The sequence below is a fragment of the Mustela lutreola genome, chromosome 8, assembly GCF_030435805.1.
Source record: "Mustela lutreola isolate mMusLut2 chromosome 8, mMusLut2.pri, whole genome shotgun sequence".
NCBI lineage: Eukaryota > Metazoa > Chordata > Mammalia > Carnivora > Mustelidae > Mustela > Mustela lutreola.
Genome location: NC_081297.1, coordinates 148,572,701 through 148,594,610, shown reverse-complemented (window position 1 = coordinate 148,594,610; position 21,910 = coordinate 148,572,701). Strand labels below are relative to the sequence as shown.

Here is a 21,910-nt window from a genome sequence, read left to right as displayed (position 1 = left end):
GCTGTTTTAGGTCTCCGTTTTGCCATGGGGGCTGTGGTCTCGCGAAAGCTGTTCTGCAGAGCCCACCGTCAGACTCCGGACCGGGAGCTTTCTGGAGAGCTGTCCCAGCTCAGCTCCTGCCTGTGTGCACCCTCCCCTGTCCGTGGCAGACATCACTAATCGATCAAGCACCGGAAAGCCCAGTGATTCACCCAGCCGGCCCCTCTGGATATGCCCTTTGTTGGGGTGTCTGCCCTTGAGGAACTCGCTCACGAGCGGGAAAGGGAAGGGACGGACACGGGTCTCCAGGGGCAGAAGCAGAAGCCTGGACTGGGACAGTGGGCGCCAGGGATGATTAGGGCTGGTTCTAGGCAGAGGAGACACAGAGGCAGTGGTTGGGATTCGGGAGGCTAGTAAGGAACACTCTTCCCACATTCAGAACCAAGTGAGAGACGAGACCCAGGAAGCCAAACCCGACCAGCCCGTCAGCTTGACTACGGATAAAGCCGGGCTGAGCCTCGCGGAGACAGACCCTCGCGCGCACCAGGGGGGCCGTACTCCGAAAGACAGGCGAGGACAGGCGCCGGCCAGGACGTGCAGAGATGGGGACCCCCCCAGCCCTGCTCGGGGTGGGGACCTCTAAGTGGGACCGCCGCTGGGGAGAACAGCGGGGAGGCTCCCCAAACCGTTCGGAGAGTTAGTCTGTAACCCAGGAACGGCACTCCTGGGCACGTACCCGACGGCACTGGCAGCGGGTCCCCACAAAACCTTGCACACGGAGGTTCGCGGCAGCCAGAGAGTGCCAACACCCCAGTGTCCAGCACCTGCTGACGGCTGGCATCCCGCGTGGTCCGGCTGACGGCAGCAGGTGCCATTCGCCCGTGCCAAGGAGGGGCCCCCACGCGCACTCCCACAGGGATGATTCTTGAAAGCCTGACGCAAGGGGAAGGGAACAGTCACAAAAGCCCCCACGTTGCGTGATTCCATCCATGGGAAACGTCCAGAAGAGGCAATTCTGTGAGGACAGAAGGTAGACCGGGGGCTGCTGGGGGCTGAGGAGGGAGGGAAGGGCGGTGATGACCATGCCCTGACGGTGATGCTGGTGAGCCCCCGATGACCAGGGAACCGCATGCCCTCAAGGAGGGAAGCGTGTGGTGTGTGACCTACCGCTTGGCAAGGGGCTGACGGCGGCAGCAGGTTGGGCGCGTGGCCCTGGCTCAGTGCAGCCACCACGGAGCAGCAGCTTTTTCTGGGCTCCTGTCACCTGTCACTTGGCTTAACCCAGACCCTTCCCCACCCCCACAGCCTCCCCAACCACCTTCTCTCCAGCAGCCTCCTGCTGGGCCAGGCTCGGCCCAATGCATGGGCTCCTCGAATCCCACAGGTGGAGAGCCACTCACAGGGAGGACTGGCCGGCCCTGCCTTGGCTCTTCCCAGGCCCCCAACCCATTTTCTGGAGTCGTTCCCCAAAGACTGTGCCTCCTGCTGTGGCTCTCACTTGACATCTAAGCAGAGACAGGAGCCAAGGGAGGTCGGGACCACGCAGCCAGCGGAAGGTTGAGGGTGGGGGAGAACGTTTGGAGTAACAAGCCAGCACATTCAAAGCTTGGCTCTCCACGAAATACCAAGAGGAGGATGTGACTGTGCAGCAGGAACTAGGAGCAGAGAGGAGGGAGGTGGGTAAGAAGAGCCCTGAGGCCAGAGGGGAAGGATTTGAATGCAATCTGGATTTCCATCTAAAATGGATCCCATTAGCTGCTCCGTGGAAGCCCGGAGATCAACTGGTTCCAGGAATTTTGTTGGAACAGGCTGCGCTTCCTGGGCTATGGAATGACTCTCCTCACGGGTCCAGATGCAATTTTTAACCTCAGCTCCTAGACCACAGCAATTTCCTGTAAGGAGCTTTGGAGATAAGATACAGGCCTTGTAAATTTCCCTATCGCTGGACTGTCTGCCAAGGTCCTTTGTCCCTTCTCCTGGGAGAGGCAGCCAGGCAAGCAACCCCGCAAGCAACCTGGCAGGCAACCGCCCCAGTGGGACAGCTTCCTCTCACCTCCACGTGAGCAAAGCCCCAGAGCGCTGGGACTATTAGGGCATCTGAGAAATGGCTTAAAAGGGTTCTTGTTTATCTTTTTGTGGTTGTTGAGGATTCCTTGAATGTTTCCATAATAAAAAAGATCTTACCATCACTTTGGTTTCTGATGTAAGAAGGGAAAAATTCTTCCTCTGCCTTCAAGGTCTTCTAGGGCACTAAGAATGAAATTTACAGGAAAGAGATTAACAGGAAAAACAAAAAACAAAGTCTTATTACATGCACACAGCAGCCCAAAAAGGAAATTGTGACCGACTGAAGAAATGACCAAGGCAGGCGGTTTTTATGCTTTTCAGACAGAGACCTAAATCTGGGAGATATTGATAGGACAAAGAAAGTATCACTTTGGGAGCTTCGACTGGTACAGAATTCAAACAGAATTTGGGCTGGGGCAGTAAATTACTGAAAAGTAATGAGCGTTGTGAAGACAGCCTTCTCAGCCCTGGACTTCTCTTTCTTTTCTTTTCTTTTAAAATTTTATTTATTTATTTGACAGAGAGAGAGAGAACACAAGCAGGGGGAGTGGGAGAGGGAGAAGCAGGCCTCTTGCTAAGCAGGGAGCCCCATGTGGGGCTCGATCCCAGGACCCCGGGATCATGACCTGAGCAGATACTTAACGACCGAGCGCCCCAGGCACCCTCCAGCCCTGGATGTCTTATCTCTGGTGATAAGGATGTCTCCACCTCCTGGTACTAGGATGGTTTCTTTCCCGTGGGAGATTAATTTCCTGCTTTCCGGGCATGGAGGAGGGTCTGAGTGATCTTGCCCAGGCTGGCTCTCAAGTAACTTTTCTTTAAAATAATCAATATGGGGACGGCGGGGTGGCTTGGTGGGTTAGAGCCTCTGCCTTTGGCTCGGGTCATGATCTCAGGGTCCTGGGATCGAGCCCCGAGTTGGGCTCTCTGCTCAGCGGGGAGCCTGCTTCCCCTCTCTCTCTGCCTGCCTCTCTGCCTACCTACGATCTCTATCTGTAAAATAAATAAATAAAATCTTAAAATAAAATAAAATAATCAATATGCCTAGGTAGCCCCTTTCCGGGCAGCCAGCCCTTGGCCCCACCCTTGGTGCAGGAGCCTGTGCATAAAAACAGCAGATGTGCATGTCTGAGCTCAGGCAACAGGGCTCAGAGCCCAGGTCCCGGAGGAGACCGCCCCTCTGGGCCTCAACACCTTCCTCTGCCAAATGGGAACAGCTAGCTTGCTCTCTTCCTGACACAGAGTAAGGTGCCGGTGAAGGGTAGGCAGCTGTTGCTGCAGCATGAGCTAGGTCTCCTGGCTGAGCTCTGCCCTCCTGTCACGACTGTCATTACTGACTGAATGGCCCCTGCCCTTTCCGAATGCCAGTGTCCCCTATGCTTCTCCGGGATCTCAGCTCCATGCCCTTCTTCTGGACAGCCTTCCCGACCCCGAGTCAGGCCAGGTGCCCACAGAGCCTGGCAGAACGTTCCTCCTTTCCTTGTTGGCTCTGCTTTCGGGGTTGGGAGTCCAGGCACACAGTAGGGCTCGTCAAGCATGAGCCATTCCAGCACCTCCTCGGAGGCTGCTGTCCCCCTCTGGCCTCAGTTTCCCCAGCCGTAAGGAAGTGTCCTGAGCAGACACTGTCAGCACTGTTCTGGGGTCCAGAGATGAAGTTCGAGAACCTAGGTGAGGTTCGGTGGGGTGAGGTCCGGAGCCAATGACCAAAAAGGAATTCTTGAGACCTCATCTTTGGTGCAAAATGGTGGTTTATTAAAGCACGGGGACAGGACCCGTGGGCAGGAAGAGCCGCTGCCCCGTTATCCTGAGGAGTGGCTGATCATATACACAGGAGTTGGGTAGGTGAGAACAAAGGGGGTGATGTTAGTCTCTAAGGAATCTTGGAAGCAAGGTCTCCAGGACCTTGAGGGGCTAGCTATTATTGGGAGAAAGGTTATTTATTACTAGTAGTAAAAATCTTCTTGTGAGACCCTTTAGATGTATATCAGTGGGCCATATGCCTCCTTTCCTTGTTGGCTCTGCTTTCGGGGTTGGGAGTCCAGGCACACAGTAGGGCTCGTCAAGCATGAGCCATTCCAGCACCTCCTCGGAGGCTGCTGTCCCCCTCTGGCCTCAGTTTCCCCAGCCGTAAGGAAGTGTCCTGAGCAGACACTGTCAGCACTGTTCTGGGGTCCAGAGATGAAGTTCGAGAACCTAGGTGAGGTTCGGTGGGGTGAGGTCCGGAGCCAATGACCAAAAAGGAATTCTTGAGACCTCATCTTTGGTGCAAAATGGTGGTTTATTAAAGCACGGGGACAGGACCCGTGGGCAGGAAGAGCCGCTGCCCCGTTATCCTGAGGAGTGGCTGATCATATACACAGGAGTTGGGTAGGTGAGAACAAAGGGGGTGATGTTAGTCTCTAAGGAATCTTGGAAGCAAGGTCTCCAGGACCTTGAGGGGCTAGCTATTATTGGGAGAAAGGTTATTTATTACTAGTAGTAAAAATCTTCTTGTGAGACCCTTTAGATGTATATCAGTGGGCCATATGCTTGGGAATGATTCTCACACTATCTTGGAGATCTAGAGATAAAGTTTTACATTTTTCCTATCAAGTTTCCTTGTTAGTGAGATTTGGGTTTAGAAGAAATTTAACTTTATTTAGGGCTTGAGTAACTGAGGTATTTGCCTCTGGAAATTGTGCTATTGTTAAAATAGCTTCTTTGTTGTAAATCTCTAGGACATTGGTAAACCAAGGGAGACTCCTGTCTTGCAGGATTGAGACCTCTGCAAGTTAACTATTTGTTTTTCTTTTAGGGCAGTCAGGGGTGCCTGAGGAATGTCACACGTATTACGGGGGGAGCGGGTGGAGAGGGGGTGCAAGGTGCCAGCTTCTGCTTTGTCCTCAGCCAGCCTCCTGCTCCCTCATCACAGACACTCCCACGCCCAAAGTCCAAGCTCCTAACTTCCTCCTCTGCTGGTTGTTGTCCACACGGACTCCGAGGGGCTGGCCTCAGCGCCTATGCACAGACCGTGTCTTGGGCTCCCCGGATCGGCCCCTCACTGCCCTGTGCACAGACCGTGTCTTGGGCTCCCGGACTGGCCCCTCACTGCCCTGCAAACATGTTAGGGGGGTTGCGTTGTTTCCACACCAGCGGACATCAGCAGTTCTCCAAGATCAGCTTGCGACTCGCCATGTTTCCACGATTTTTTTTCTTTCTGTTCCTTTTCTCCCTTTCTTTTTGGGGTCTGTTTTGTTTCTGTCTGGGGACTCCGTTCTAGGCTGTTTGTGCGGCAAAACTTCCGGATGGAGCACAGATCCTGTCTGTTTGCTCCTCATGTTTGAGATCCTCTTTCCTCCAGAAAGTGTTGGTTGCACGTCTGTGGGGCTGTCCGAGGCCCGTTTCTCCTTCTGCTGTGGGGCACCAGGCTCCTGACGCGGCCGCACGCCGCCCCCTCTGCTCCCCAGGCCCACCTGCTGCCGGAGCGGTGCCCCCGTGCCACTCAGATCCCGGCCCCCTCACTCCCGTCTCCGATCTGTCACAGACCTCGCATGTAAGCAGCCAAGCATGCTGACGGCGCTACCTCCCTCTGCTTGTCCCTCTGAAAATCACAGCGTGCGGCTTCCACTGTGGCCTCGAAGTCCTGGGCATAGGGTCAAGTTTCCCCCACCCCAACCCCCCCTCCAGCTGACCAGGGCTCCATGCTGGGTCACAGATGTCACCAGGTGGGGGCCTTCCCAGGGCATCCACGGCGGCAAGGCTGGACAGGGAGCAGCCCCACCCCCTAAAAGGAACTGAGGCCACACTGCACCGGGCAGAAGGGGACACTTGACCAAGGATCCCAGGGGAGACAAGCTCACCTGGGGAAGGAAGCTGTCCTGCCAGTGCCTTAGCTCCCCTCGAGCCCCGGCCTCCTGCCCCCCCCCCCCGCCACTACCCTCTGCCAGATCCCACACTCTCCCCCGCACAACAACCACCTTAGCGGACTCTCAGCCCACCTGGCTGTCCAGATTCCCTCCAGCGGCAGGGGTGAGGAGGCGGGATCTCCCAGCCTGAACTGACCCAGACTTCACCCCACAGGAGCCAGGCTATCCCGTGGGAGGGTCTGCTATGGAAACAACAGTCCCTGCCGGGGGCAGCAAACTAGTCTGCTCCCCATCACAGCAGCATGTCCAAGTGGCGCAAGGGTGGTCTTCAGGGCCCCCCGGCCCTCTTTCCTTCCCTAGTCCCCGGCGGGCACCTAGAAGCCCCTGACCCTGGTTCCAAAGCTCGCGGGGACTGTCCCCTCGCTTTCAGAGCGGTATCAATCACCTCGAGCAAGAAATGAGCTACAGCTAGCTCGGTGACAGGCACCCACCCATCAGGGCTGTCACCCCAGCAGGCCTGCAGAGTCCGCGGGATCCAGACCAAGCCCAGTCCTGGCCTTGGGAGCCTTCCCCCTCGGTGCAACACTCCGCACAGCTCCCAGGTGTGCAAGCAGCCCTGGTCCCCCACCACGTCTGGTGTTATTTTTGGCTGCGCCCCCTTCATCAGTCCTTCAGCTTAGATCCGCCCTGCGGCCACTGCCCACTGGCACCTCTATCCCGGCCCGGGATGGAACAGACTGGCCCCACCACAGTGCCCAGGGCGAGTTTGCGCAGAGGAAGGGCACGGGCTGCGGCTTCTGCGGGTCTTCTGTTCTCACATCTCAGCCTCTCCCACGCCAGCGTGCCACCGCAACAGCCACCCTCTACTTAGAACTTGAACAGGTCAGGTTAGTCTGGTGGGTCTCAGTCTCTCCATCTGCGAAAGAGGGTAAATGTCTCCCATTCCCAACAACTATTGTCCGGGTCCCACATGCAATGCAAGGTGCTTTGTAAATTCTCAGCGTGTCTAAATGTTTGAGCTGCTTTGGGCCTAGGACACGTCCTCAGAGCAATCAGCCTGGACAGGCTGCAGTTGGAAGGCCCCTCCACGGTGGAGGGCAGGGGCCGCATTCCTGGGAGCCAGCGTGTCTGGGGAGAGGTGTCTCCTCACCCCACCCAGCAGTGTGCTGACGTCAGGTCGGGGGCCTGACTGACTTCAGGCAAAGGAAGCTTGGAGAGATAAGCAGGTGGCTATCCCAGCAAACGAGTCCAGGAGCTCCCGGGACACAGGCAAAGTGGGTTGGAGGCCACTGAGGTGCTGGAAGGTGTGGCTGGTGCCTGGGCCCTGCTGGTGGCCAAGAGGGGTCAGCAGATCTCAGGCATGGATGACCCGGAATGGGCGGAATCTTTGTGGGCGTTGGTGGCAATGCTATGGGGCACGGTAGTATCTCTGGCTAGGGGAGTGGGTGTGGGCCCCTGCTGGGCAGGATGTCTGGCCGAGACAAGCTGGCCAGATTCGGGCTGCAGCCCAAGCCTGCACAGCAGCCATGGACAGGGGCAGGGCAGCATCAGGCCAACTCAAGCTTCGGGCCGCTGGCTGAATCCATGCCCTCTGGCCTCGCCGGCATCCCGGGCATGTCTAGCCCCTGGAGACGGCTGGGGCCAGCTGTGCACACACCGGGCTGGGGCCAGGCTGGGCTACTGACACTGTTCTGCCGCAGCCCGGGTGGGACGGGGCCGCACGAGGGAAGCCTGAGTGCAAGTGTCACGGGGCGAGCTGCCTGCAAACCTGGTGGCCTTAAAGGAGGGATGTGGGGTGAAGGAGAAGCCGAGTGGAGGTTTCCCAGGCCGGCCTTAGGGAAAGGGATCATGGCCCAGGCCCAGCACCGGAAAGGCCCGGCTGCCAGCACAGAGGTGAGCTAGACAACCAGGCGGCCATCACAGGAGCCGGGGGCTGTGCCGCTGGTCGCCTTCACAACGGGCCCCGGAGGCCCCCAACAGCGCTTGACACACAGCAGGGGCCTGGCAGCCGCTCTGGCCCCCGGTGCTCTGCTCACATAGGGTCTGACATCCCCGCCCCAATGCCTGCATTTCATTTCCTTCTCCCAGAGTGTAAGTGAGGGGTCCTGCACTGGCCAGACTCCTCCTCCGCTAGGCCCGGAGCTACAGCCCGCTCCCCCACCCCCACCGCCAATGTGGAAGGTCACTGTATCACTCCACTGGGGCTGCAAACCACCACGGACGGGGTGGGGCTTAAACAAGAGACTTATTTTCTCAGCTTTAATCTGGAGGCGAGAAGTACAAGGTCAAGGCGCTGGCATGCTGGTTTCCCGCTGGGGACTCCCGCCTTGGCTTGGAGATGGCCACCCTCTCACTGCCTCTTCATAGACTTGACCCTCTCCGGGGTCTGTGCGTCCACAATTCCTCTCTAAGCACACCGGTCTGATCCGGTTACGGCCCGCCCACCTGTCCTCATTCTACCTTAGTCACCTCTCTGAAGGCACTGCCTCAGGGAGCAGCCACACTTGAGCTCCTTCCGCAGGGCTTCCTCGGTGCTCTGGGTGGATGCTCTGGTTTCCCCCCGCATAGGTGGGGTCCGCGTCCTCTCTGGGTTCCCACTTTGGCTCCAGCCTTTATGAGCTGCTGTGTGGCATTAAAGGCTCTAGATGAATAAGCTGGGAGGGGCAGAGGGAGCCCAGCCCAGGGAAGCCACAGGAGGTGGCCCGGGCAGGGAGGCGAGCATTTCTGCAGCCCTGCCTGCCCACCCACACTTTCCTGCCATCCTCCCCCTCGGATGCCCCGCTGACACCAGCCCCCTGCCGGCGCTGGCGCAAGACTTCCACAGAAGTTTCATACCCACACTTGCAGAACCTCAGAGCAGCAGCCGTGGGAGGGAGGCAGGGCAGGCCTTCCTTCGTCCACCCCACTGGGCTGGAGATCAGGGACGGCTTGCCCAAGGGCAGGGCTCCGACTCACCCACGGCCTTCTGCCCTCTCCTGCTCTCCCTGCACCTGGCCTGAACAGGGGCTGGGCTCCCAGTGAGGAATGAATCACAGGGAGCTGGCAGGGTAAGGCCTGCATTTGCGGCTACCCAGTGCCAAGCACAGACAGGAGGCCCGCCCTCCTGCCGTCTGCAGGGAAGCGTCCCACCAGGGGAGCCGCGGAGAAGCAAGGCTGGGCAGAGAGAGCTGAGGGGGAGGCAGATGGCTGACTGCGCCCCTGCAGTCAGACTCCGGTCACTTCTGAGCCCCTTGCCTGTAGACAAGTTTCTCGGCTTCCCTGAGCTGCAACTTCTTCATTGATAAATCGGGGACTGATGCGTCATGGACCAAACGCTGGCGTGCTCACCCTGCACTCGGACTGTTTTCAGTGCAAGAACTACAGGATCGACCGATCCCTGCCCTCTGGAGCTGGGTGGGGAGGGGCAGACATGCTCTGAGGGCAGGGCCAGAGAGGGCTGCCATGGTCCTTCTAGCTTGGAGGTCAGGGAAGGCCCCCCATGTGGCTGAGCTGGGCCTCTGAGGAGGAAAAGAATCCGGGGCACAGGGGTCAGAATAACACCTCCCTCTCCTTGGGTCGACTCAGGAGGGGAGGGTTCAGCTCCCTGTGTCCCCCCCAACCCCCACTTTACCCCAGGCCCCTAGGAGAAAGACCTCCTTCCCCAGCAAGCCTTCCTTGGTTGCAGGTTGCAGGCCCCCTCCCCTCGCAGGCTGGCCTGAGTGCCTGGGGCAGGGGCTGCGGGGGCTCTGGGACCCTCTGCAGCCCCAACCCAGGTCGGACATGTACTCGGGTGAGCAGTGAAGGACATCAGATGCTGGCAGCCCGGTCAGCAGACGCTGGCAGCCCGGTCAGCAGGACGCGCCTCTTCAGGGGCAAGCTATCCTCAGCCTGGGTGCGCAGGGCACAGGGGGCCTGCACCCAGACCGCCTACCTCAGGTGCTTGCTCCAGCCCATCCCTGCTGAGTCCCCAGTGCCTGAAACTGGTCCCCTCAGGAATGTGGGGAGGGTGGCACCTGCCCTCCTGGCCTATAAACAGAAGCCTGTGGGAGTCTGGGGGTGGGGGGACAAACAGGGCTCGGACCTCCCATGGGTGCCTGTCCAGGCCTGGGAGCTTACGTGTGAGAGGAAGGCAGGGCCAGCCCAGCTCTGGGGAGGACATCAAGCCGCCCATCGGGGCCACCTCCGGATTGGCTCAGGTGTCCCGCGCCCACCCGGAGGGCCAGGCCTGTCCAGGCGGCCCAGGCACCACTTCTGAGCCCCTGGAAGACCGGCCATTTCAACCCCACCTGTCATTAGGCCCCACCAAGGAGGCATTATTGAGCTTCAGCCCCGCCTGAAAACTGTGACCCGGACCCCAAGGCCAGCGGCGAGGGGAGACCCCCCTACTCCTGGGCCTGCGCCCTCGGGACCATCCCGGAACAGCACCCGGGGTCCGCGCGGCCCGGGTCCCGCCCACTGCCCTGCAGGGCCGCTCGCCCCTCCCCCTCCCTGTCCCCGCGCCCCCAGCCCCCTCCCGGGTCCCACGCCGACCCTCTTGTCTCCCCCCGCTAGCTGGCCCCTCTTCGGCCCCGCACTCCCTGCAGCTCCCGGGGGTCCCCTCCTTGGGACCCCCACCTCGCGCCGCGGGCCCCCTCCTCGGCACCCGCGCCCTGCCCCTCCTCTCCCCTCCCCTCCCACCCCCGCGCCGGCCCCCTCCGCGTCCCCCGCGGCCGCCCTGCGTACGGGGTGACGCAGCGCCGCCCGCCCCGCCCCGCCCGCCCCGCGCCGCCGCCGCCGCAGCCCGGGCTCGGGGGCCGCTAACGGTCCCGCGCCCCTCGGCGTCCGCGCCCCCGCCCCGCGCCCGGCGAACAGGCGGCGCCGGCGGGCGACGGGCGCGATGGGGGCGGCGGAGCCGCTGCGCTCGGTGCTGTGGGTGAAGCGGCAGCGCTGCGCCGTGAGCTTGGACCCCGCGCGGGCGCTGCTGCGCTGGTGGCGGTGTCCGGGGCCCGGAGCCGGCGCCCCGGGCGCGGGTGAGTGTCGCCGCGGCCCGCGGGCTCGGCCGGGGAGCCGGGGGGGGGGCGGCGGGGAGCGGACGCGGCCCGGCGCCCGGGGCGGGGGTGTGCGCTCCGGGGACCCGGTGACAAAGGGCGAGTCGGGGCGGTGCGGGCGGGGAGGGCCGGACCCGCGGTCCCCCGCGCGGATGCGCCCGGGGCGGGTGAGGCTCGAGCGGGGCGGGGTCGCCTGGTCGCGGCTGCATCGCGCCGACCGGCCCGCGGGGATCTGAAGGGCACCTTTTGGGTGAGACTGGTCACGGGTGGATCCCGAGGGGTGCGGGCGCCCCGCACTCGGTTTCGGTTTAGACCAAGGACGGACGCTTTTCCTTAGCGGGGCCCCAGACCGCGAGGCCGCCCTGCAGGTCGGGGACTCCTGCGGGGAAGTGAGGAAGGCGCTCGGGCCGCGCGTCTGGGACGCTCCGGGAGAGTTGATTTTGGTACAAAGCAGGTTGGGCACATGACCTTCAGAGGCCCTCCCGACTCGGAGAAGTGTAATTTGGATAAAAATGGAAAGGACACACCCAGCTCAAGTCTCTCCCCCAGGAGAAGGGGCCAGGGGCGCCCTGGCAGAGCTGTCTGCGGCGAGGGATGGGCCGAGGCTGGTGCGGGAGATGTCATTTGATCCCGGGACGGAGGGGGAGGATTGCCCGAGGCGGTGGTGGACGGCGGGAGAGGGAAGAGGCTTCCCGGGCAGAGGAAGCCCAGCGCTGGGCAGCCTGCGTGTGTTCCACTCCATTCATTGGTCTTGTGCAAGTCTTCACGGAGGGCCTGCTGGGGAGGGTGCTGTGGTATCCTATCCTTGGCTCAGTGCACAGGACAGCCTCCCTGCCGAAGCGTCCCTGCCCAGCGGGTCATTTTCCCTGGAAGGGAGACCGAGGGGGGGCACCTGCAGAGGCATGTATGTCTGAGGAGAATCCCCGCCCCCCGCCCCCCAGGAGGAGGCAGGTGGCTGCGGTCCAGGGGCAGCCAGCAGCCCTCCCTTAGGTGGCCGCATGTGACTGCAGACCTGGAGGGACCCTGTCCGTGGGGAGAGAGGGTGCAGGTGGGAAGCACAGCAGGGGCCCTAAGACCAGCCCGGGAGGTGGGGGAGAGGAAGTGGGGCCCTGTGGATCCTGGGGGCTGCGGTAGGGTTTCCCTTCCGCTGTGAGTGCTTGGGAGCCGCAGGAGGGCTTTATCCAGCCCCGTCGGATCCGTGCGCGGAGTGAGCGGAGGTGAAAGGAGGTTCAGTGGGGCGGCGGCCGACCCAGTCGGGAGTGGGGGTGAGCAGGGCGGGGTCTGCGTACAATGCGGAAGTTGGGAGAGGGGAGCACGGTCCCAATTTACAGCCCACTGACGTCAGGGCCGCGGGGATATATTGTTTTAATTATTGGAGGTGGGCATTGCCGAGGTTGGGATTCTCTCCTGGACACGGTTTGGGATGCCTTTTAAGACGCCCTGGGGACGGTCAGGGTGCTGCAGGCGCTTCCTGACGCCGAGGTGGGGAGGCTCAGCGGGTTGGAGGAGGGTGGGCAGAGCTGGAAGGGAGGTGCGGCCAAGGCCAAGGGGGGCCTGCGACCCAAGATCAGCACTTGGTTTCTGGCCTTGGGCATCAGAAGCCCTTTCTGCAGAGAGCCTGTCCATGGCGGGTTGTGTGAGAGTCTGCGCGATCTTACTGAGGTCCCTTTGGGAGAAACGTCTTGCCTCAGATCTCACCCTCGGGCCCCCTGGCACCACCCAGCAGGGCCCTCTGTCTCGCTCATTTTCTCTCTCGTGGTGGTGAGTGGTGCCTGGTCTGGCCCCCGGGGCTTCGAGTTGTTGCGTCAATCTCTGGGCTGCGGGATGGGGACTCCTCGCAGCCATGGTGCTGCTTTTCTGTGTCCTATTCCCACACGACCCCGCAGGGCAGCTCTTGTACTTGACTACTGAGGAGACCCAGCTCTGGAGAGTTTAAGTCACTGCCCCCCCCCCTTCATGGTCCTGCTGTGAACTTGGTGGGGCTCCCGCCAGCCAGTGGCAGCGCAGACCCCTCCTGTGGGCTGTCCGGTGGGAAGGCCCTCCCTTCCTGCCTTCAGTGTGGGCACCCTCCACTGCCTGTGGCTTCTGGCTGTCAGACCTGGGGCGCTGCTCGCGTCCCCAGCCACCAGTCCTCTTTCTTGGGATGGTGGTTGTGTGGCTCTTGGAAACCGTGGAGGTGCTTCAGACCGGCTCAGCCAGAACTCTTCCACCCAGAGCTTGGTTCCCTCCCTGGGGCGGCAGGGCCTGAGGGAGCCCCTGTGGGTGGGCCCCGTCCCAGAAGAGTCCTGTTCCCGTCACCTGGTGTGCTTCCCAGCAGCGTGCAGAGCACTGGGGGAGCGGCACTGAGAGGGCTGCACCAGCTCTTTGGGGGGCCCCGTTACCCTGCACCCCAAAAGGAAGCAGGCCTGTGGGAGATGACTGCAATGACTGCATGCTGGAGATCAGTAGGGTCAGCCGGACCACCGGGCCCCAGCCCATGGGACAGTTGGTTCAGTTAGTTCCCCGGGCATGCCGCAGCAGGGGGTCAGAGAAGGGGGTGCCCTGGGTGGGGTGCGGCCAGTCGCGTTATTTCATTGGCCGTCTTGCGTCTCGAGAGTATCACTCCTGTTCTCAGACACAAGAGCTGGAACTGCCCACAGAGGCAAAGGGCAAGTGTTCATTTCTCTGCAGGTCACTGTGTGGGAACGTGGCTCAGGGTTGGACAGCCAAATTAGGACTGGGAACTTCGAGGGGCAGGGTTTTCTGGTCCCTGAGGGGGCCGCTCTGCCCCTAAGGATGCTGCGAGAGCGGGTGCCCCTGGGTGCTAGCTTGGTCGGAAGTGAAGCCGCCTGAAAACAGGAAACTCAGCAGAGGCGCCCTGGCTCAAAGTGGGTCGGCCTAGCTGGACTTGAAACAGACTGTAGCTGTTTCTGGGTTATACCCTCAGACTCTGAATGCTTTCTTTCAGGGTCGGGGCTGGCAGGAGTGTGCATGCTTATGTATGTGCCCATGCACGCGCTGGCTGTGTGTGTGTGTGCACATGCGTGTGTCTGGGGGGGCGGGGTAGACACTGCTTCCCACCCACCCCTCCCTCCCACCACCCTCTCTCCTGGAATGGCCCCCCCACCCCCCCATCCCCGCTGGTGGTGAGCTCCTTGGCCAGGTCACTGCTATATGGATAAAGGGTTTCTCTAATACCGCCTGGCAGTGCCAAGCAAAACTTAGGCAAACCACAGATACGGACAGAAAATGTAAAATCTGGAAACGCAAACAGAAAAGCAGGTCCCTAGAAATCACCCTCAGTCTCACCCTTAAGCAGTGAATACTCTTTGGTGTTTTTGTCTGTGTAAACGCGTGTGAAGGAAAAGCTAGGGAAACATGCCACAGAATGTGGCTCAGGAATACTCCTTATGCACTTAAAATGTGACTTTTAAAAGTCAGCTTTACCATCTGATGTCTGGCCTTGGCTCAGGCCATGATCACAAGGTCCTGCCTGCATCAGGCTCCCGGCTCAGCAGGGAGCCTGCTTGTCCCCCTCCTCTGCCCCTCCCCCCAGCTGGTGCATGCTCCGGAGCACGTGCCCACTCTCTCTCAAACAGATAGAATCTTAAAAAAAAAAAAAAAAGTCAGCGTTACTGAGGTATAATTTGCAGACACTAAAATCCACACATTTTAAGGGTATAGTTTGGTGAATTTTGGTTAATATATGCACCTACCTAAGCATCCTCCCATCAAGATACAGGATATTCAGATCAGCCCAGAACCTTCTGCGGGGCTCCATCCCTCGGGCTCCGGGCTGCTGCATCCGCAGGAGTTGACCTCTAATGGAACTTCCTGTAAGTGCGATCATGCAGTCTGTGCTCTGTCTCTCGCTTCTTTGTCTCGCTTCATCTTTTCGCAATTCATCATGTATCAATGGTTGGTTCTTCTTGTTACAAAGTAATAACTATTCTATGAGAAAACCAGTTTGTTTATCCCTTCAGGACCATTTCCAGTGTTTGGCTGTATGCATAGATACTGATCATTTGTGTACAAGTTCCTTTGAGGAGCATGTGCTTTCCTTTCTCTTGCATGTGTAGTTAGGAGTCGAAAGCTAGCATAGAAAAGCTGATGTCTTAAGACATGATTTTTTTGGTTGCGCAATATTTTACTACACAAACACTACAAAGGCCCTTTTTAGTCGATGATGTAAAAGTTCCTCAATCAGAATTGGATGGATTGAAGATTTTCATGTAAAGATAGAAAGAAAACAGAGGACAATTTTGCAATCTGGGAAGAGCTCACTAACCAACATGGAATCAAGACAAAAAGAAAAATCTAGATCAGGATCTAGGTTATTTCAATAAATAAAAATCTTATCCTATTTTTGGTAAGTCTCTGTAATTTGAAAAATGATGGGAGTGATATTTGCAACAAATATGACAGTCAACTAATTTTAAAAAGCCATTGCAAAGAACACGTATAGGCTGTCCATGGAAGAGCACAATTCAAGGGTGGGTGATGAGTGGGGAGATCCCATGAGCAAAACAGCACAGAGAAGGAGCAGGTGTGATGGGCCGGTGAGCTGCTTCGCCGGTTTGGGAAATTAATCTGGCAATATTTTGACAGTGTTTTTTTGTTTTTGTTTTTGTTTTTTTTTTTTGCAATTTGACAGTGTTTTTTAAAAAGGATGTATCTATCATTTGACCTATCAGTCTCCTGGTTGATCCTTTATCTCAAGGGAAAACACTAGTATCTGAAGAACTGTCTGACAGTGGGGAAGGCTCGTCTTCTCTGTGTTTGCTAAGACACTGCTGATGGTGTTGGCTTTCCTCTCTTCCCCCGATTTCTCTTTCTTCTCTACCCATCCTGACTTTAGCACAAGGACTCTCTTCCAGAATGCAGCTGGTTTCTGCCTTCAGCGTGTATCTCGTGAATGCACAGATTGGGTCCAACTAAGGCACCCTTCGTTCGTACAGACTTGGGCTGACTTCACGGTCCCAGCCGTCAGCACCAGGTGGACCCAGGGCTAGGTCTGGGTCGTGACTTCCCTTGAGCTCAGCTTCCAGGTTTCGAAACACACCTGACTCCGCGCTGGAGATGGTCAGCATCTCAGACTCTCAGACTCACCGCCCCCCACCCCGGCCCCGTCCCCCAGCTTCACTCCTGGGCCCGAGCTCCTGTGGCCTGCTGCCCTTCAAGTCTCATGCCTCTGCTTGCCCACGCGCGCCCCGACCCCCTGCATGTGCTTCTCTTTCTCCACAGACTCCTCGGATGCCTTCTCCTACTTCCCGCCTCTAGGCCTCCCCCTCTCTGTCTCTCTTGTTCACTGTCACCTCCTTGGGACACCCCTGCGATGGCTGAGCCCAGGTTCCGGGGTCAGAAGTCGGGAGAGCACCTGAACCTTGTGCAGCAGTCGGCTGGGTGCAGCCGCCCCGAGGGTCTGCTGGAAAGTTCTTCCACACGCGCCATTCTCCGGCCCCACGGGCGTCCTGTTGCAGGCGTGTGGCTGCACTCAGCCTCCCTGATCCGGCCCCACGGTACCCGCCCTCCCTGCCGCCTCTGATTCTGCCAGACGCTTCCTCCTGCTCCCCGCTGCAGACCGTCCCCCCTTCCAGGCCCAGCCCTGCTAGGACGTGGCCCTTCAGCAGGCTCCGTCCTCTGAGTTTCCTGTGGCTCTGTTGGCACCTCTCTGCTCCGTGAGTTTTGCTTTTTAGATTTTTGAACGTATTTGTCTTCTCTCCCTGCGTTCTCTCGGAGGGGAGAAGCCAGTGTCCGCGCGCCGCATTCTCCGGAGCGCCCTGACCCAGCAGCGGGAGGAGCGGGCAGGAGGCATCACGGCAGGTCCCAGGGCCCCCAGGGCCCCCGCAGAAAAGGTGGGGGAGGGACGCCCCAGATCTCTTCTCTGCTCACTGTTCAGCAGCCTTGCTTTTCTCTGAAGGGTGTGGGTCTGAAACCAGCGGGGGTGACTCGAAGTGGAAGAGTTTACGCAAAGCCCACAGATTTTCCACAATCCTGAAGGGTGACACCACAGATCCCAAAGGCCCACGTATCACATGCGCAGCCGATGTGTTCCGTGGGAGTCTTAGTGCCCCATCCAGAAGCCCCGAGGAAGGCAGGTCGTCGGGTCGTGCAAAGCTACGACCTGCACGTCCGGACGGAGAGGCGTCTCAGTACATCCAAGTAGGGAACAAATGGCAGTCCCATCGACCTTTTTCAGAAAAGAATAGACTGTCTCCCGATTTGGGGAGGAGACCCTGTAGGAAGAGGGCCTCAGCCTCTACGGCCTTAACAGGTGCTGGAAAACGAACAGCAGACAAGTGCTCGGGGCTTCCTCAGGCACCGGCCAGCGTTACTGTCAGATTCCCTGATTGAGCAGTAGCCCAACGTGATCACAAACATTGTGATTTTTCTGAGGCTACTCAAGGTTAACTCTTATTTGCTACTCTAAAACATGCCCCAAACATTTTCTTACAGGGCCAGATAGCAAATATTTTAGGCTTTGGGAGTTGCGGTTCCTCAACTCTGCTGTTTTAGCATAAAAGCAGCTATAGACAGTATGTGAATGCATTCCTGTGGCTGCGTGCCAATAAAACTTTATTTATAAAGGCAGACAGCTGGCTGGAGTTGGCCTGCAGCTTGCTGACCCTGCTCTAAATCTTTATTTGTGAAGAGGGAACAGCCATGTGATGTATTGTAAAAGCAGCTAATCCAGATGACTAAAAATATTTTGACCTTCAAAACAAGCAAGCAAACGAATCTGGTCATCTGGAAAAACCGATACTGTGTTCGGGAGACACACCCGTTTGGGTCCCGTTCCCACCGTGCCCTGGTCTGAGAGCAGAAACCTCGTCCTCCCTCTGAGGAATAGCATATCCACGCACAGACGGTCTCGGGCATCGGACCTGGTCCAGGTTTCACACAAACCTGCCTACACCCCCCGAAGACTGAAGTAGCTGAAGGGCAGGGGGACGTGTTGAGGTGACCTGGTCTGAGGTGGTGTCTGGCCCGTGGCCCGTGGTGGAGGGTGTGTTCTGTTGCTGGAGAAATGTGATGGGTCCTGTCGGCTGATGGTGGCATTAGTTCTTACTATCCTTGCCCATCGGTCTAGTTGTTCTAATGATTGTTGAAGTCTCCAACTGTAATTATGGACTTCTGTCTTTCTTTAAAACATTTTTATTTATTTATTTGGTAGTGAGACAGCGAGAGACGGCGCACAGGCAGGGGGAGTGGGAGAGGGAGAAGCAGGCTTCCCGCTGAGCAGGGAGCCCGATGTGGGGCTCGATCCCAGGACCCCGGGATCATGACCAGAGCCGAAGGCAGACACTCAGTAACTGAGCCACCCAGGCGCCCCAACTGTGGACTTCTCTATTTTGCCCTGTAGTTCTATAAATTTTTGCTGTATGTGTTTTCCTGCTCTGTTGTTTGATGCATACATGTTCAGGATTGCTATATCTTTGTTTGGGGTTCACTCTTTTTCATTATGTAACGTCTGTCTCTGTCTTTGGCAGTTTCCTTTGTTCTGAGGAGGACTTTATCTGTTAACAAGGCACTCCTTCCTTTCTTTCAGAGAGAGACAGAGCGAGCATGTGTGCGCGCGCGCGCGCACACACACACACACACACACACACACACACGAGTGGAAGGGGAGAGGCAGAAGGAGAGGGAGAGAGAGAATCCCAAGCAGACTCTGAGCTAAGTGCAGAGCCTGACAAGGGGCTCGATCTCATGACCCTGAGATCATGACCTGAGCTGAAATCAAGAGTTGGACACACAACTGACGGAGCCACCCAGGTGCCCCAACTCCAGGTTTCTTCTGATTCATGTTTGCATGACGTGTCTTTTACTTTCTGCCTATTCCATTGTTAGATTTGAAGTGAGTTTAGATCACATAGGGTTTAAAAATCTGTCTTCTGTTTTCCTCACTATCAGCTGCCTGCCTCTCCAGCGCACAGAAGGCTCAGACTGCAGCCCGGCCCACAGGCTGGTAGGCCATACCGTTGGGTGCAGGGAGGGGGTGTGCAGAGCCCCTCCCGGCCTGTCCTACCTGCTCCCTCTTGCACAGGGCTCTGGCGTGGGATGTTGTGTCGTGGAATGCAGCTGCACCCCTGATGGCGAACTTGCTTTCGCTCTGGTCCCGGCTGGGCATCCTGCGCGTCTGTGGGGGCCTGCGGAGGGGGTGCTTCGGCCGTCTCCACCCCCCCATCTTGTGACACATGCTCAGTCCCTCTCCTGCTGGGTATGAGGCTGCCATGGGTGCTCAGGGTTGCCCAGGAACTTGGAGCAGGAAAGCTGGTTGATGGCGGGCACTGCTTCTCATCTGAGTCGCGACTGTCGAGTAGATTCGGTCTGAGTGGGTCACAACCAGACAGGATCAACAGGGGAGACAGCAGGAGGCAGAGCACTTCAGCTGCCCCTGGCTGGCTCTGCCCAGACTGCCGCCAAGCTGGTGGTCTTGTGGGTGTCGCCTGTGACTCTGCTGGAATATGGTGGCCGCTTGGTCCTCACCTTTATCGGTGGGGTAGCTGCCTGTCAGCACAAGCCCCTCCTCGTGAGGGAAGCACCAGGCGCTGCACCTGTTGTCAGCAAAGCTCTCGGACTTGCCATAGAGATTTGCTTGTGGCCTCTCAGCCCGTGGTTGCAAAGAACATTATGAGAACGTTTTTCTGAGTCTGTAATAATTATAATATCTTAACCAGGACCAGTGGCCCTTAAAATGGGTTTCCTATTGTTATTGGAAGACGTCACTGGGAGCTTAAACACACAGAGGCGTGTCGGAGTCCCGCTGAGGTCTGATAGGGAGAGCGGGGCGGCTTGTGGCATGTTCTGGCTCCAGCGAGCTGCGTTCTCAGGAGGATTCTTTATAAGATGCTCGAGACCTAACGAGATGGCCTACCCTGGGACAGCAGTACAAGGACGTGCTTACAAATGAAGGTGTTAAGTCCTTCCAATTAGATACTCCCACATAGCGTGCTGTACTTGCTGCTGGATTATGGTTTAAAAAAAGGTCTTTTGGGGGCACCTGGGTGGCTCAGTGGGTTAAGCCTCTGCTTTCGGCTCAGGTCATGGTCTCAGGGTCCTGGGATAGAGCCCCATGTCGGGCTCTCTGCTCAGCAGGGAGCCTGCTCCCCCCCCCCAACCTGCTGCTCTGCATACTTGTGATTTCTCTGTCAAATAAATAAATACCCCCCCTTTAAAAAAAAAAAAAAAAAAAGCTCTTCTCACCCATTTCTAAATGGTTTGTGACTGTTCGCGTGCTCCCCTTGTGGCCTCTCTCGGCCCGGGGTTGAGGTGGGGGCTCTTCGGGACCAGGTGCGGGCAGGGGTGCAGCGGAGAGGACCGCGTTCTGCCAGAGTTAATTCTGGGGCTGCCACTCACCGCCTGTGGCTTGGACGCGTCGTCCGACTGCCCAGAGCGTGAAGTCCCCTGTGCGGTCCGCCGTCTGGAATGGGGGAGCCTGCTTGCCCCTGGTGTCGCCGTGAGGTTCATCTGCATGCGTGAAGTCGGCACAGACCTCACTCCCCACGGCCGGCACCATGGCTGTGTCACCGCCCATCCCACTGCAGGGCTGCGCCAGGTGCCCGGAGGCAGTGGCCTGTGGGGACATGCAGGCAGGCTCATCCTCTGGGAGCGGTGACCCAGCCGGGAGGAAGCGCACAGGTTGGCACATGTGTGTGTGTTTGCGTGCAGTGACTGCAGACCAGGCAGGTGCATGGGTGGGGGCGTGGAGGAGGTCGAGTTTAGGTTGCAAAGTGAGGGACACCCCAGGGGAGGCAGGTTGCCGGGTGTGTGTCTGGCGGCGTGTGCGAGGGACCGCGGCGGTCTCCACGTGAGTGTGAGCGCAAGTCTGCAGCCCAGGCCAGCACGTGCAGGTCACACAAAGAGGCCGGGTGAGTTCACGCCCTGCTCCTTTGGAACCGGTGACGCGGTGGGGAAGTGGTCGAACTGTCGTCAGCGGAGCGGAGCGGCCAGAGCCCGTGGCCTCCTTTGAGGTTGGTTTATGTTTAATACTGTAAGATAAAAATATCAAGTAGGTGTTCAGAATGTCTGGTTTTCTTTTCTCATTGGGCTGAACATGTGCCTCTTCTCCTGTATTTTCCTTGACTTCGACTTGGCTCCGTTTTTTTGTTTTTTTTTGTTTTTTTAAAGATCTTATTTATTTAATTGTCAGAGAGCAGAAGCAGAGGGAGTGGGAGAGGGGGAAACAGGCTTCCCGCCGAGCAGGGAGCCCGATGTGGGGCTCGATCCCAGGACGCTGGGACCATGACCTGAGCCGAAGGCAGAGGCTTAATGGCTGAGCCCCCCAGGTACCCCGACTCGGCTCAGTTTTTACAGCAGGAGTGGACGCTGCTTGAAACTTCAATTCCAAACTTCAGCAACGGGACCCTGAACTAGTCCAGGGCCCACGTCCCTGCGACGCGGGACAGACGGACGGTTCCGTGTCCCAGGAGGACAAGAGGAAGAAAACACTTGCCGCAGAACCTGTGGGGCCTCCTCACCAGGTCGTGGTTTCTCCCAGCACGGACGCCGGCCGCGTCTCCGGACCTGGTGCTGCCCTTGGTGCCGTCTGCCCAGGAGGTGGCGGTGCCCGTCTGGGTGTCGCGACCCAACACCCCGCCTCCCCGTTTTACTCTTTGAACACAAGCGGCTCTCCCTGTAGTCGGACTGTTTTTCTTCCTCCGGAGGCGGAGAGAGTCCGTTGTCATTGATACAAGCGTCTCTGCAGTTCCATGTTTATAACCGACCTCGCCTGCCCGAGCGTTTCTCCAAATCCGGACTATCCGTAGCGGGTGGTCAGACGGTCTGTTTCTGCGGGATTCCAAATCCGGTCTTTTCAAGACCAGAAATAACTGGATCCCTAGTGGCGTGAAGAGAGAGCAGCCAGGAGGGAGCTGCGTGCGGGGCCCCTGCCGTGGGGGGCACCGGGCAGAGGTGTGTCTGGACGAGCCTGGCTGTGGCCCGCATGTGACGTCCCGTGTCACGCTTGTTGCCTTGCGTGACATGAGGTAGTTCTGAAGCACGGAGGACGGGCTCGGAGTGCCGACTGGGCCACGC

General features: G+C 58.4%; 1 long non-coding RNA gene across 1 annotated transcript; it reads right to left on the bottom strand.

Annotated features, from left to right (window-relative positions):
* Window positions 1-70: 70 nt before the first annotated feature.
* LOC131839629 (uncharacterized) lies at window positions 71-9,482 on the bottom strand. Its single transcript, XR_009357019.1, has 4 exons — window positions 8,727-9,482; window positions 8,352-8,513; window positions 2,164-2,229; window positions 71-994 (listed from the first exon to the last, which is right to left on the bottom strand). It is a non-coding gene; the product is annotated as an uncharacterized LOC131839629 (long non-coding RNA).
* Window positions 9,483-21,910: the final 12,428 nt, after the last annotated feature.